We start from the raw sequence: 15,109 nt of genomic DNA on the forward strand, positions 1-15,109 counted from the left end.
GTTGTTAACTTGTGATATACTTGTAGCAACCAAACATACAAACACAATAAACAACCATGCATGCAAAACAAATATGTTCACAATCAAGCCATTTAGGTAGACATTTTTTTAACCGAAAACAAATGCTACAGGTTAAAGGGTTATAACACAAAGTAGGAGATTTTAAATCTCCCACTTAATCTTGCATCCAAATGCTTCTTCTTGTGTTCTTCAAGTCTTCATCATCTTCATCATTTTTTTTTACAAAATATATCCTAATACATTTTTCTCTAAAAAATGAAATTACAACCTAATCTATTTTACATACCAAATATAAAATAAATTACATAACCAAAATAATATTATTACAAACCAAATGAATGAATTAATATTACATACCAAATGAATGAATTAATTCAACCAAACATGCAACCATTCAAACATAATGTCAAGTCTTGATTGTGAACTTTAACATACAACAAATATGACCAAAATGGAACAACCCAAAACCCATTTTGGGTGTCCAAGAATTCGGCCAAAAAACAACACCCACCCAAACCCTTTAATTTTTTGCATTTTTCATTCATGCATGTACATAAAATGCAAAAAAAAGTGGGTTTAAAAAATCATCTCGAAGCATATTCCATCAACTTCGGCTCTAGATACCATTGTTGGGATTTAACAAGTTCCATTATACTTAAAACATTTTAAGAATCAAATTAAAGCGGAAGCATGTAATTACCATTTTATAACATGTTAATCTTTAACCAATTAAAGTTAAATCCCAATAAGGATCAAGTTATGAAATATACTTACAAACTACAAGTAAGAAAAGAGTTTATACCTACTCCAAGCTTGTTGATAAGTGATGAAGATGATGATGTTGAATGGAGCCTTAAATGGATGAAACCTCAAGTAGTTATACCCCAAACTAACCACCAACACCTTGTACTTTGGTTAGGATTTGAATGATACTTGAAAATAAGCTTGCAAAAAGAAAAATGAACCCTCTTCCTCCCTCTAAAGCTCACGGCCAGAAACAGCTTCTAAAGGGGAGTGTGCAATTTTTTTCAAGTTATTTTGATGTGTATTGCAAGTGTGTTATGTCTCCAAGAGGACATGGTACATATGCTTCTTGATAATGGAAGTAACCAATTAAAAAACTAGTCAAATGGCATGCTTACTACACTTCTAATGCCACTTACTCCTTTGGTTTTTATAAAATTTGTTTTATAAAATTTAGATTTTATAAAACTATTTTTATAAAACTTCCATATAATTTTTATGTACATTTTTATCCATAAAACCAATTTTATAAACAAAAATGTAACATAACAAAATTAATTATTTAACCTATAAATAATTAAATTCTTATTATATAAATTATTCCATAATTTATATATATATATACACATCAAGCAATATTATTTAAGAAAACCATTTTTCTTAGAATTCAAGTGTCGCGTATTTAATCAATGATCCAATCGTTAAGATCAAATACGAATAAGGTGTCGGCAAGCTTGTTATTGGGTATGACCCGACTTGGATCAAAACATATTAGCCATGTTAATTTAATATGTCTCTCGGGCATACGAAAAACCTTCACCAATCAGCCATCATCTATTTTGGATGAATTTGCTCTGGGTTCGTAGCCTACTTAGTCATTGGAGACAAGAAGAAGGTGATTCCTTTCATCCACCATATTGTCCTCTTGGCAAAGAACCTGAAGCACTTACCGACGAACCTTTCCGAAACGCCATCTTCTCTCTCGTTTCCAGAGTATCTTGTCACGATTATATACTACATCAAATTCTAGATTTTATTTATCCGCTCGTCCGGACACAATCATCCCGGAGTAATAGAAAAAGTCAACGAGCTTCGCGCTCGAGTAGTGACTTTAGAAAATGTGATGCACAACTTGCAGGCATCACAGGCAACACCAACCGTACCAGCAGCACCACCAGCAGCATAACCAGTACCATCAATAACCACATTCGCACCGCAAACCTTAACTACACAATCTGTACCTCGATCATCAACGTAGTACATACTATAGATACCAAAAAGTACTAATAAAGAAAATCAACGATGAAGTATTGATTCATAATGTGACAACCCGGAAATTTCCAACCAAATTTAAACTTTAATCTTTATATGTTTCCGACACGATAAGCACTATTTGTTAAGTTAAATTTCAAGAATTTTAAACTATGTTCATACATTCATTCAACCTCAACCAAGTTCCAACGATTCACGAACCATTAAACGAATATGATTATATATGTATATGTGTATATATATTATAACTTGAAATGTAAACAAAATATTAGATTAAATACTTTATATGATTGTATCTGTTTCAAAATGTTTATCAATGGAATTAGAAGATAAGATCAAATGATTGAATTATCAGATATATTGAATTATGATTACAAGTCTCTGTTGAAAGGCCCACGTTGATTTGAGAAATCTTTCTATTTTAACAATATTCGAAAAATGGTAAAGTGATTTATAAATAAGAACAAATTGTCAATCATTAAGAACTAGACAAAGGATAGTGGAAGATTGAATCTCATAAAGACTCGATTGATCTATTTAGTTTCAAACGTACAAAAACGTTTTCAGTTTAAAAAGAACTTTATTATTAAAACATATATAACTTTTATAAATATCTAGAACCACTTTTGACAACTCATTACTTAACTAGTATGATAAAGATAACGATATTTATATTTTATTTTATTAAATATATATAACGATTTAAATTAATATTATATATATTTATACGCGTATTATACGTACATAGTTTTATACTTTTACTTTACTTAAACTTTACCTTTACTTTATTTTTACTTTACTTTAACTTTAATAATTCACTTTAATAATTCATACTTTAATAATTCACTTTAATAATTCATACTTTAATAATTCACACTTTAATAATTCACTTTAATAATTCATACTTTAATAATTCACTTTAATAATTCAAAAATCTATTATAAATAGAATTCAATAGGTTTCATTATTTCATAGAAACTTGAAAATATTTTTCTCTAAACTCTCTCAATCGATTTACATATATATATTTACTCCGTATTATTTCAAGATATTATTAGTATACATAAAATATTACGACGGAGTGCTGTCCGAGTGGTTTTGAAATTATTTTTCGAGTAGGATAGGATTAAGGAAATTATGGGTTATAGCTATGGAGGTGATTGAGTATGGTTCATGGGTATGCTCGTGAGGTCAATATAGTGTTTATCATTTCCGTTGCGTCTACGTACCTTTCCTGCAATATTGAATCTCAATATTGATACGTGAGTACTCATAATTTAACTTTTACATACTAATATTGTATCCCTGATTAGTGCTCGAGTATTTAGGATTATGCATGCTTGTACTTTTAATATTGCCCTTAGACAGGTTAGGTTGAATCTTGAATTAGTTACACTTGCGGTTGAGATAAGGTATAAGATATGCATGTCCTAGGAAAGCGAGCGAAAAATTAAGAACTTTTCCTTTAGATATCGAATGGTTTCGATGAACGGATTAGAAGTTATAATCAATTGAATTTTCGATATTTTTATTAAAAATGATTACTATTATCGTCGTTTTTATCGTCGTTCTAGTTTTATCTTATTATTATGATTATTATTATCTTTATCAATAAAAGGAATTTATCATTAAAAATTGTTATTTTTTTTATTATTACTATCGTTATTATCGTTAAAGTTATAATTAGTTTTATTATTATTATCCAATTATTATTATTATTATTATTATTATTATTATTATTATTATTATTATTATTATTATTATTATTATTATTATTATTAGTATTATTATTATTATTATCATTATTAATATATATATCATTATTTAAAAATGGTTATTGTTATTGTTATTATTATTATTATTATATTATCATTAAGATAATTATTAGTATTATCGTTAATAATGTTATAGTAACTATCATTATTAATATTAGTGTAATTAAAACAAATATTTGTAACACCTAATTATTTTGATTACTATTATTATCCTTATTATGAACACGATATAAAAGACGATTAAAAGCTATTAAACGAAATGATTAGGAAATAATGAGTAAGATTATCATGATGAAATTAAAATATTATAAGATATTGATTTAGATAAAATTATCGTTCTTATTATTTTTATCATTACTATTATTATTAAAAGTATCGTTAGTATTAAAACTATCATTTTAACAAAAATTATCATTTTAATAGAAATGTCATTGTTACTATAAAATATCATTATTATTATTATTTTAAATAGAATTATTATTTTAAAGATAATATTAAAAATTATTGTAAATATTAAAGTTATCATAATTAGAATTATCGTTTTATCATAATGTCATCTTAGTAATTATAAATATTGATATTTTTATAATAATAATTATTATTACAAAATAATACAACTTTAACTTACTATCATTATAGATATTATTTTATCAAATAAAAATGTGATACAAACATATTTTACTACGTGTAATAACTTACTTTAATAATACCTTTCATATTATCTTTATGATATTAAATGAACCCTATAAATTTTATTACTTAATATATATAAAAGTATATTTTATTATATAAATTTAATATAAAATTTTATTTATTAATAAATAAATTATATTATTTACTCTAATAAATCTTTTAAAAATATTTAAAAATATAAAACGACGATATTTAAACTATATATTAATCATGTATAGATTTTTTGAAATTATTTTGAGTCAAATTTACTTTTGTTGACTTTTGCATGTTAGTCTCGAGCATTAGGATTGTGGTACACTATGACTTGACCTAATTTGTTAGACAAATATTGACCAACACATAAATATATATAATTAATTTAGGTTCGTGAATCTGAGGCCAACCTTGCACTTGTTCAATGACGTTATATGTATTTTTACTACGAAATACAGTATGGTGAGTTTCATTTGTCTGGTAATCTAAGAATTAGGGAACAGACACCCTAATTGACGCGAATCCTAAAGATAGATCTATTGGGCCTAACAAACCCCATCCAAAGTACCGAATGCTTTAGTACTTCGAAATTTATATCATGTCCGAAGGAGGATCCCGGAATGATAGGGGATATTCTTATATGTATCTAGTTAATGTCGGTTACCAGGTGTTCACCATATGAATGATTATTTTTGTCTTTATGCATGAGACGTATATTTATGAGAATTGGAAATGAAATTCTTGTGGTCTATTAAAATGATGGAAATAAATGATTATGATAAACTAATGAACTCACCAACCTTTTGGTTGACACTTTAAAGCATGTTTATTCTCAGGTGTTAAAGAAATCTTCCGCTGTGCATTTGCTCATTTTAAAGATATTACTTGGAGTCTTTCATAGCATATTTCGAAGAACGCTGCATTCGAGTCATTGAGTTCATCAAAGATTATTATTAAATCAATTTATAGTTGGATAGTGGATATTATGAAATGGTATGCATGCCTGTCAATTTTCGATGTAAAGAAAGTTTGTCTTTTAAAAACGAATGCAATGTTTGTAAAATGTATCATATAGAGATCAAATACCTCGCTATGTAATCAACTATTGTGAATCGTTTATAATGTATATGAACGAGTCCTTTCAGTTGGTATCAGAGCGGTGGTCTTAGCGAACCAGGTCTGCATTAGTGTGTCTAACTGATAAGTCGATAGGATGCATTAGTGAGTCTGGACTTCGACCGTGTCTGCATGTCAAAAGTTTTGCTTATCATTTTGTGTCGAAAATTAACTACTTATCATCCTCGGGAAATTACCTGCTTATCATTTTTAGTCTAAGACACGTCTTGCTGCATTGATTGCATGAATAGTGTATAGACAAAAATTCATATCTTAGCATATCTGCTAAATCATATCTTATCGTATCTATTACTTTAAACTTTGCCTGAAATATCCCGCAAAGTCCTCCGTAATCTACGAAATCTTTTGATCTATATATATATATATATATATATATATATATATATATATATATATATATATATATATATATATATATATATTCTATGTAATTAGAATACCATCCGTTAGCCAAAATCATTTCATATCGAAAAAAAAAATATCCTTTATCCAATCGTACGAAATGGAATTCGTCATCAGTTCAAGTCACTCAGATTCCGAAATGGAATCCCATTCAAGCTCCGAAAGCAGTGCGACCGGAATAGATCAACCAATCAGTCATCACCTATTCTGGATGAATTGGGGATGTGTTCGTAGCCTCCTCAATCATTGGAGACAAGAAGAAGGTGATCCCTTCCATCCACCACATTGCCCTCTTGACGAAGAACCTGAAGCACTTACCGGCGAACCTGTCCGAAACACCATTTTCTCGCTCATTTCCAGAGTATCTCGTCACGATTATATATTATATCAAATTTTAGATTTTATTTATCCGCTCGTCCGAACCGACAATCACCCCGGTGTAATAGAAGAAGTCAACGAGCTTCACGCTCGGGTAGTGACTTTGGAGAATATGGTGCAGAGATTACAAACACCAGTAGCAGCATCAGCAGCATAACCAGTACCACCATCATCAACGCTGAAATGTCCCGTTCTTATTGATTAAAAACGTTCCATATTAATTGATTTCGTTGCGAGGTTTTGACCTCTATATGAGACGTTTTTCAAAGACTGCATTCATTTTTAAACAAACCATAACCTTTATTTCATCAATAAAGGTTTAAAAAGCTTTACGTAGATTATCAAATAATGATAATCTAAAATATCCTGTTTACACACGACCATTACATAATGGTTTACAATACAAATATGTTACAACAAAATAAGTTTCTTGAATGCAGTTTTTACACAATATCATACAAGCATGGACTCCAAATCTTGTCCTTATTTAAGTATGCGACAGCGGAAGCTCTTAATAATCACCTGAGAATAAACATGCTTAAAACGTCAACAAAAATGTTGGTGAGTTATAGGTTTAACCTATATATATCAAATCGTAACAATAGACCACAAGATTTCATATTTCAATACACATCCCATACATAGAGATAAAAATCATTCATATGGTGAACACCTGGTAACCGACAATAACAAGATGCATATATAAGAATATCCCCATCATTCCGGGACACCCTTCGGATATGATATAAATTTCGAAGTACTAAAGCATCCGGTACTTTGGATGGGGTTTGTTAGGCCCAATAGATCTATCTTTAGGATTCGCGTCAATTAGGGTGTCTGTTCCCTAATTCTTAGATTACCAGACTTAATAAAAAAGGGCATATTCGATTTCAATAATTCAACCATAGAATGTAGTTTCACGTACTTGTGTCTATTTTGTAAATCATTTATAAAACCTGCATGTATTCTCATCCCAAAAATATTAGATTTTAAAAGTGGGACTATAACTCACTTTCACAGATATTTACTTCGTCGGGAAGTAAGACTTGGCCACTGGTTGATTCACGAACCTATAACAATATATACATATATATCAAAGTATGTTCAAAATATATTTACAACACTTTTAATATATTTTGATGTTTTAAGTTTATTAAGTCAGCTGTCCTCGTTAGTAACCTACAAGTAGTTGTCCACAGTTAGATGTACAGAAATAAATCGATAAATATTATCTTGAATCAATCCACGACCCAGTGTATACGTATCTCAGTATTGATCACAACTCAAACTATATATATTTTGGAATCAACCTCAACCCTGTATAGCTAACTCCAACATTCACATATAGAGTGTCTATGGTTGTTCCGAAATATATATAGATGTGTCGACATGATAGGTCGAAACATTGTATACGTGTCTATGGTATCTCAAGATTACATAATATATAATACAAGTTGATTAAGTTATGGTTGGAATAGATTTGTTACCAATTTTCACGTAGCTAAAATGAGAAAAATTATCCAATCTTGTTTTACCCATAACTTCTTCATTTTAAATCCGTTTTGAGTGAATAAAATTGCTATGGTTTCATATTGAACTCTATTTTATGAATCTAAACAAAAAAAGTATAGGTTTCTAGTCGGAAAAATAAGTTACAAGTCGTTTTTGTAAAGGTAGTCATTTCAGTCGAAAGAACGACGTCTAGATGACCATTTTAGAAAACATACTTCCACTTTGAGTTTAACCATAATTTTTGGATATAGTTTCATGTTCATAATAAAAATCATTTTCTCAGAATAACAACTTTTAAATCAAAGTTTATCATAGTTTTTAATTAACTAACCCAAAACAGCCCACGGTGTTACTACGACGGCGTAAATCCGGTTTTACGGTGTTTTTCGTGTTTCCAGGTTTTAAATCATTAAGTTAGCATATCATATAGATATAGAACATGTGTTTAGTTGATTTTAAAAGTCAAGTTAGAAGGATTAACTTTTGTTTGCGAACAAGTTTAGAATTAACTAAACTATGTTCTAGTGATTACAAGTTTAAACCTTCGAATAAGATAGCTTTATATGTATGAATCGAATGATGTTATGAACATCATTACTACCTTAAGTTCCTTGGATGAACCTACTGGAAAAGAGAAAAATGGATCTAGCTTCAATGGATCCTTGGATGGCTCAAAGTTCTTGAAGCAAAATCATGACACGAAAACAAGTTCAAGTAAGATCATCACTTGAAATAAGATTGTTATAGTTATAGAAATTGAACCAAAGTTTGAATATGATTATTACCTTGTATTAGAATGATAACCTACTGTAATAAACAAAGATTTCTTGAGGTTGGATGATCACCTTACAAGATTGGAAGTGAGCTAGCAAACTTGAAAGTATTCTTGATTTTATGAAACTAGAACTTTTGGAATTTATGAAGAACACTTAGAACTTGAAGATAGAACTTGAGAGAGTTCAATTAGATGAAGAAAATTGAAGAATGAAAGTGTTTGTAGGTGTTTTTGGTCGTTGGTGTATGGATTAGATATAAAGGATATGTAATTTTGTTTTCATGTAAATAAGTCATGAATGATTACTCATATTTTTGTAATCTTATGAGATATTTCATGCTAGTTGCCAAATGATGGTTCCCACATGTGTTAGGTGACTCACATGGGCTGCTAAGAGCTGATCATTGGAGTGTATATACCAATAGTACATACATCTAAAAGCTGTGTATTGTACGAGTACGAATACGGGTGCATACGAGTAGAATTGTTGATGAAACTGAACGAGAATGTAATTGTAAGCATTTTTGTTAAGTAGAAGTATTTTGATAAGTGTATTGAAGTCTTTCAAAAGTGTATAAATACATATTAAAACACTACATGTATATACATTTTAACTGAGTCGTTAAGTCATCGTTAGTCGTTACATGTAAGTGTTGTTTTGAAACCTTTAGGTTAACGATCTTGTTAAATGTTGTTAACCCAATGTTTATAATAACAAAAGAGATTTTAAATTATTATATTATCATGATATTATGATGTACGAATATCTCTTAATATGATATATATACATTAAATGTCGTTACAACGATAAACGTTACATATATGTCTCGTTTCAAAATCATTAAGTTAGTAGTCTTGTTTTTACATATGTAGTTCATTGTTAATATAATTAATGATATGTTTACTTATCATAATATCATGTTAACTATATATATAACCATATATATGTCATCATATAGTTTTTTACAAGTTTTAACGTTCGTGAATCACCGGTCAACTTGGGTGGTCAATTGTCTATATGAAACCTATTTCAATTAATCAAGTCTTAACAAGTTTGATTGCTTAACATGTTGGAAACATTTAATCATGTAAACATCAATCCCAATTAATATATATAAACATGGAAAAGTTCGGGTCACTACAGTACCTACCCGTTAAATAAATTTCGTCCCGAAATTTTAAGCTGTTGAAGGTGTTGACGAATCTTCTGGAAATAGATGCGGGTATTTCTTCATCATCTGATCTTCACGCTCCCAGGTGAACTCGGGTCCTCTACGAGCATTCCATCGAACCTTAACAATTGGTATCTTGTTTTGCTTAAGTCTTTTAACCTCACGATCCATTATTTCGACGGGTTCTTCGATGAATTGGAGTTTTTCGTTGATTTGGATTTCATCTAACGGAATAGTGAGATCTTCTTTAGCAAAACATTTCTTCAAATTCGAGACGTGGAAAGTGTTATGTACAGCCGCGAGTTGTTGAGGTAACTCAAGTCGGTAAGCTACTGGTCCGACACGATCAATAATCTTGAATGGTCCAATATACCTTGGATTTAATTTCCCTCGTTTACCAAATCGAACAACGCCTTTCCAAGGTGCAACTTTAAGCATGACCATCTCTCCAATTTCAAATTCTATATCTTTTCTTTTAATGTCAGCGTAGCTCTTTTGTCGACTTTGGGCGGTTTTCAACCGTTGTTGAATTTGGATGATCTTCTCGGTAGTTTCTTGTATAATCTCTGGACCCGTAATCTGTCTATCCCCCACTTCACTCCAACAAATCGGAGACCTGCACTTTCTACCATAAAGTGCTTCAAACGGCGCCATCTCAATGCTTGAATGGTAGCTGTTGTTGTAGGAAAATTCTGCTAACGGTAGATGTCGATCCCAACTATTTCCAAAATCAATAACACATGCTCGTAGCATGTCTTCAAGCGTTTGTATCGTCCTTTCACTCTGCCCATCAGTTTGTGGATGATAGGCAGTACTCATGTCTAGACGAGTTCCTAATGCTTGCTGTAATGTCTGCCAGAATCTTGAAATAAATCTGCCATCCCTATCAGAGATAATAGAGATTGGTATTCCATGTCTGGAGACGACTTCCTTCAAATACAGTCGTGCTAACTTCTCCATCTTGTCATCTTCTTTTATTGGCAGGAAGTGTGCTGATTTGGTGAGACGATCAACTATTATCCAAATAGTATCAAAACCACTTGCAGTCCTTGGCAATTTAGTGATGAAATCCATGGTAATGTTTTCCCATTTCCATTCCGGGATTTTGGGTTGTTGAAGTAGACCTGATGGTTTCTGATGCTCAGCTTTGACCTTAGAACACGTCAAACATTCTCCTACGTATTTAGCAACATCGACTTTCATACCCGGCCACCAAAAATGTTTCTTGAGATCCTTGTACATCTTCCCCGTTCCAAGATGTATTGAGTATCTGGTTTTATGAGCTTCTCTAAGTACCATTTCTCTCATATCTCCAAATTTTGGTACCCAAATCCTTTCAGACCTATACCGGGTTCCGTCTTCCAGAATATTAAGATGCTTCTCCGATCCTTTGGGTATTTCATCCTTTAAATTTCCCTCTTTTAAAACTCCTTGTTGCGCCTCCTTTATTTGAGTAGTAATGTTATTATGAATCATTATATTCATAGATTTTACTCGAATGGGTTCTCTGTCCTTCCTGCTCAAGGCATCGGCTACCACATTTGCCTTCCCCGGGTGGTAACGAATCTCAAAGTCGTAATCATTCAATAATTCAATCCACCTACGCTGCCTCATATTCAGTTGTTTCTGATTAAATATGTGTTGAAGACTTTTGTGGTCGGTATATATAATACTTTTGACCCCATATAAGTAGTGCCTCCAAGTCTTTAATGCAAAAACAACCGCGCCTAATTCCAAATCATGCGTCGTATAATTTTGTTCGTGAATCTTCAATTGTCTAGACGCATAAGCAATCACCTTCGTTCGTTGCATTAATACACAACCGAGACCTTGCTTTGATGCGTCACAATAAATCACAAAATCATCATTCCCTTCAGGCAATGACAATATAGGTGCCGTAGTTAGCTTTTTCTTCAATAACTGAAACGCTTTCTCTTGTTCATCATTCCATTCAAATTTCTTCCCTTTATGCGTTAATGCAGTCAAGGGTTTTGCTATTCTGGAAAAGTCTTGGATGAACCTTCTGTAGTAACCAGCTAGTCCTAAAAACTGGCGTATGTGTTTCGGAGTTTTCGGGGTTTCCCACTTTTCAACAGTTTCTATCTTTGCCGGATCCACCTTAATACCTTCTTTGTTCACTATGTGACCGAGGAATTGAACTTCTTCCAACCAAAATGCACACTTTGAAAACTTAGCGTACAATTCTTCCTTCCTCAATACTTCTAACACCTTTCTCAAATGTTCACCGTGTTCTTGGTCATTCTTTGAGTAAATAAGTATGTCATCAATGAAAACAATGACAAACTTGTCAAGGTATGGTCCACACACTCGGTTCATAAGGTCCATGAACACAGCTGGTGCATTAGTTAAACCAAACGGCATGACCATAAACTCGTAATGACCGTAACGTGTTCTGAAAGCAGTCTTTGGAATATCATCTTCTTTCACCCGCATTTGATGATACCCGGAACGTAAGTCAATCTTTGAATAAACAGACGAGCCTTGTAGTTGATCAAATAAGTCGTCGATTCTCGGTAGTGGGTAGCGGTTCTTGATGGTAAGTTTGTTCAACTCTCGGTAGTCGATACACAACCTGAATGTACCATCTTTCTTCTTGACAAACAAAACAGGAGCTCCCCACGGTGATGTGCTTGGTCGAATGAAACCACGCTCTAAAAGTTCTTGTAATTGGCTTTGCAGTTCTTTCATCTCGCTGGGTGCGAGTCTGTAAGGAGCACGAGCTATTGGTGCAGCTCCTGGTACAAGATCTATTTGAAATTCAACGGATCGATGTGGGGGTAATCCCGGTAATTCTTTCGGAAATACATCGGGAAATTCTTTTGCAATGGGAACATCATTGATGCTCTTTTCTTCAGTTTGTACTTTCTCGACGTGTGCTAGAACAGCATAGCAACCTTTTCTTATTAGTTTTTGTGCCTTCAAATTACTAATAAGATGTAGCTTCGTGTTGCCCTTTTCTCCGTACACCATTAAGGGTTTTCCTTTTTCTCGTATAATGCGAATTGCATTTTTGTAACAAACGATCTCCGCTTTCACTTCTTTCAACCAGTCCATACCGATTATCACATCAAAACTCCCTAACTCTACTGGTATCAAATCAATCTTAAATGTTTCGCTAACCAGTTTAATTTCTCGATTCCGACATATATTATCTGCTGAAATTAATTTACCATTTGCTAATTCGAGTAAAAATTTACTATCCAAAGGCGTCAATGGACAACTTAATTTAGCACAAAAATCTCTACTCATATAGCTTCTATCCGCACCCGAATCAAATAAAACGTAAGCAGATTTATTGTCAATAAGAAACGTACCCGTAACAAGCTCCGGGTCTTCCTGTGCCTCTACCGCATTAATATTGAAAACTCTTCCACGGCCTTGTCCATTCGTGTTCTCCTGGTTCGGGCAATTTCTAATAATGTGGCCTGGTTTTCCACATTTATAACAAACTACATTGGCATAACTTGCTCCGACACTACTTGCTCCGCCATTACTCGTTCCGACACCATTTGTTCCTTTCGTTCTATTAACCCCTGGTCCGTAGACCTCACACTTCGCCGCGCTATGACCATTTCTTTTACACTTGTTGCAAAATTTGGTGCAGAACCCCGAGTGATTCTTTTCACACCTTTGGCATAGTTGCTTCTGATTGTTGTTGTTGTTGCGGTTATTATTGTTGTTGGGATGATTGTTGTAGTTGCTGTTGTTGTTGTTGTTGTTGTTGTTGTTGTTGTTGTTGTTGTTGTTGGGCCGTTTGTTGTAGTTGCGATTGATGTTGCGATTGTTGGGATAATTGTTGCGATTATTGTTGTAATTGCTGTTGTTGTTGTTGTTGTATTGGTGATTCTTATCACCGTTTTCCTCCCACTTTCTTTTGACTTGCTTCACATTGGCCTCTTCAGCAGTCTGTTCTTTAATTCTTTCTTCAATCTGGTTCACTAGTTTGTGAGCCATTCTACATGCCTGTTGTATGGAGGCGGGCTCGTGTGAACTTATATCTTCTTGGATTCTTTCCGGTAATCCTTTCACAAACGCGTCGATCTTCTCTTCCTCATCTTCGAATGCTCCCGGACACAATTGGCACAATTCTGTGAATCGTCTTTCGTACGTGGTAATATCAAATCCTTGGGTTCGTAACCCTCTAAGTTCTGTCTTGAGCTTATTGACCTCGGTTCTGGGACGGTACTTCTCGTTCATCAAGTGCTTGAATGCTGACCACGGTAGTGCGTACGCATCATCTTGTCCCACTTGCTCTAGATAGGTATTCCACCATGTTAACGCAGAACCTGTGAAGGTATGCGTAGCGTACTTCACTTTGTCCTCTTCAGTACACTTACTTATGGCAAACACCGATTCAACCTTCTCGGTCCACCGTTTCAATCCGATCGGTCCTTCGGTTCCATCAAATTCCAAAGGTTTGCAGGCAGTGAATTCTTTGTAGGTGCATCCTACACGATTTCCTGTACTGCTAGATCCAAGGTTATTGTTGGTATGTAGCGCAGCCTGTACTGCGGCTATGTTTGAAGCTAGAAAAGTACGGAATTCCTCTTCATTCATATTCACGGTGTGTCGAGTAGTCGGTGCCATTTCCTTCAAAATAGTTAAATGGAACAAGTTAATCATACAGAATATTAAGAGTAGTTAATAGTATTTCGTAGCATAATATGAACTCATTTATAAAAGCTTTTTCTTCATATTAGCATTTTATAAGTTTAAATTCGGGTAGTACCTACCCGTTAAGTTCATACTTAGTAGCTAATATACAATTCAACTACTACAATTCTATATGAAAAACTGATTATAATAATATTTCGCGTTCAAACTTTTATACAATATTTTACAAACTTACAATACCGCTTATTTTACATAAAGCATGAAATATAGCACACAATAACTTTGATACAAGATAGTTGTGAAGACAATTCTAGCTAGTACACAAGTCGTTCAGCAAAGGCAATAAAGACACGTAATTCATACGTCCAGAAACAAGTCATGCATTCTGGTTTTACTAGGACTACTTCCCATCCTTGGTCTTGTGCAACATAACCGTTATGGCCGTTGATAAGACAGCGTGTCGTAACGTCATCAAAGGGACGAGGGTTACGTAATGTCCAACAGTCCCGTAATAATCTAAAAACCTCATTTCTTACCCCAATTACCGACTCCGTCACTTGTGGAAACGTTTTGTTTAATAGTTGTAGCCCGATGTTCTTGTTCTCACTTTGGTGAGAAGC

The sequence above is a fragment of the Rutidosis leptorrhynchoides genome, chromosome 1, assembly GCF_046630445.1.
Source record: "Rutidosis leptorrhynchoides isolate AG116_Rl617_1_P2 chromosome 1, CSIRO_AGI_Rlap_v1, whole genome shotgun sequence".
Taxonomy (NCBI): domain Eukaryota; kingdom Viridiplantae; phylum Streptophyta; class Magnoliopsida; order Asterales; family Asteraceae; genus Rutidosis; species Rutidosis leptorrhynchoides.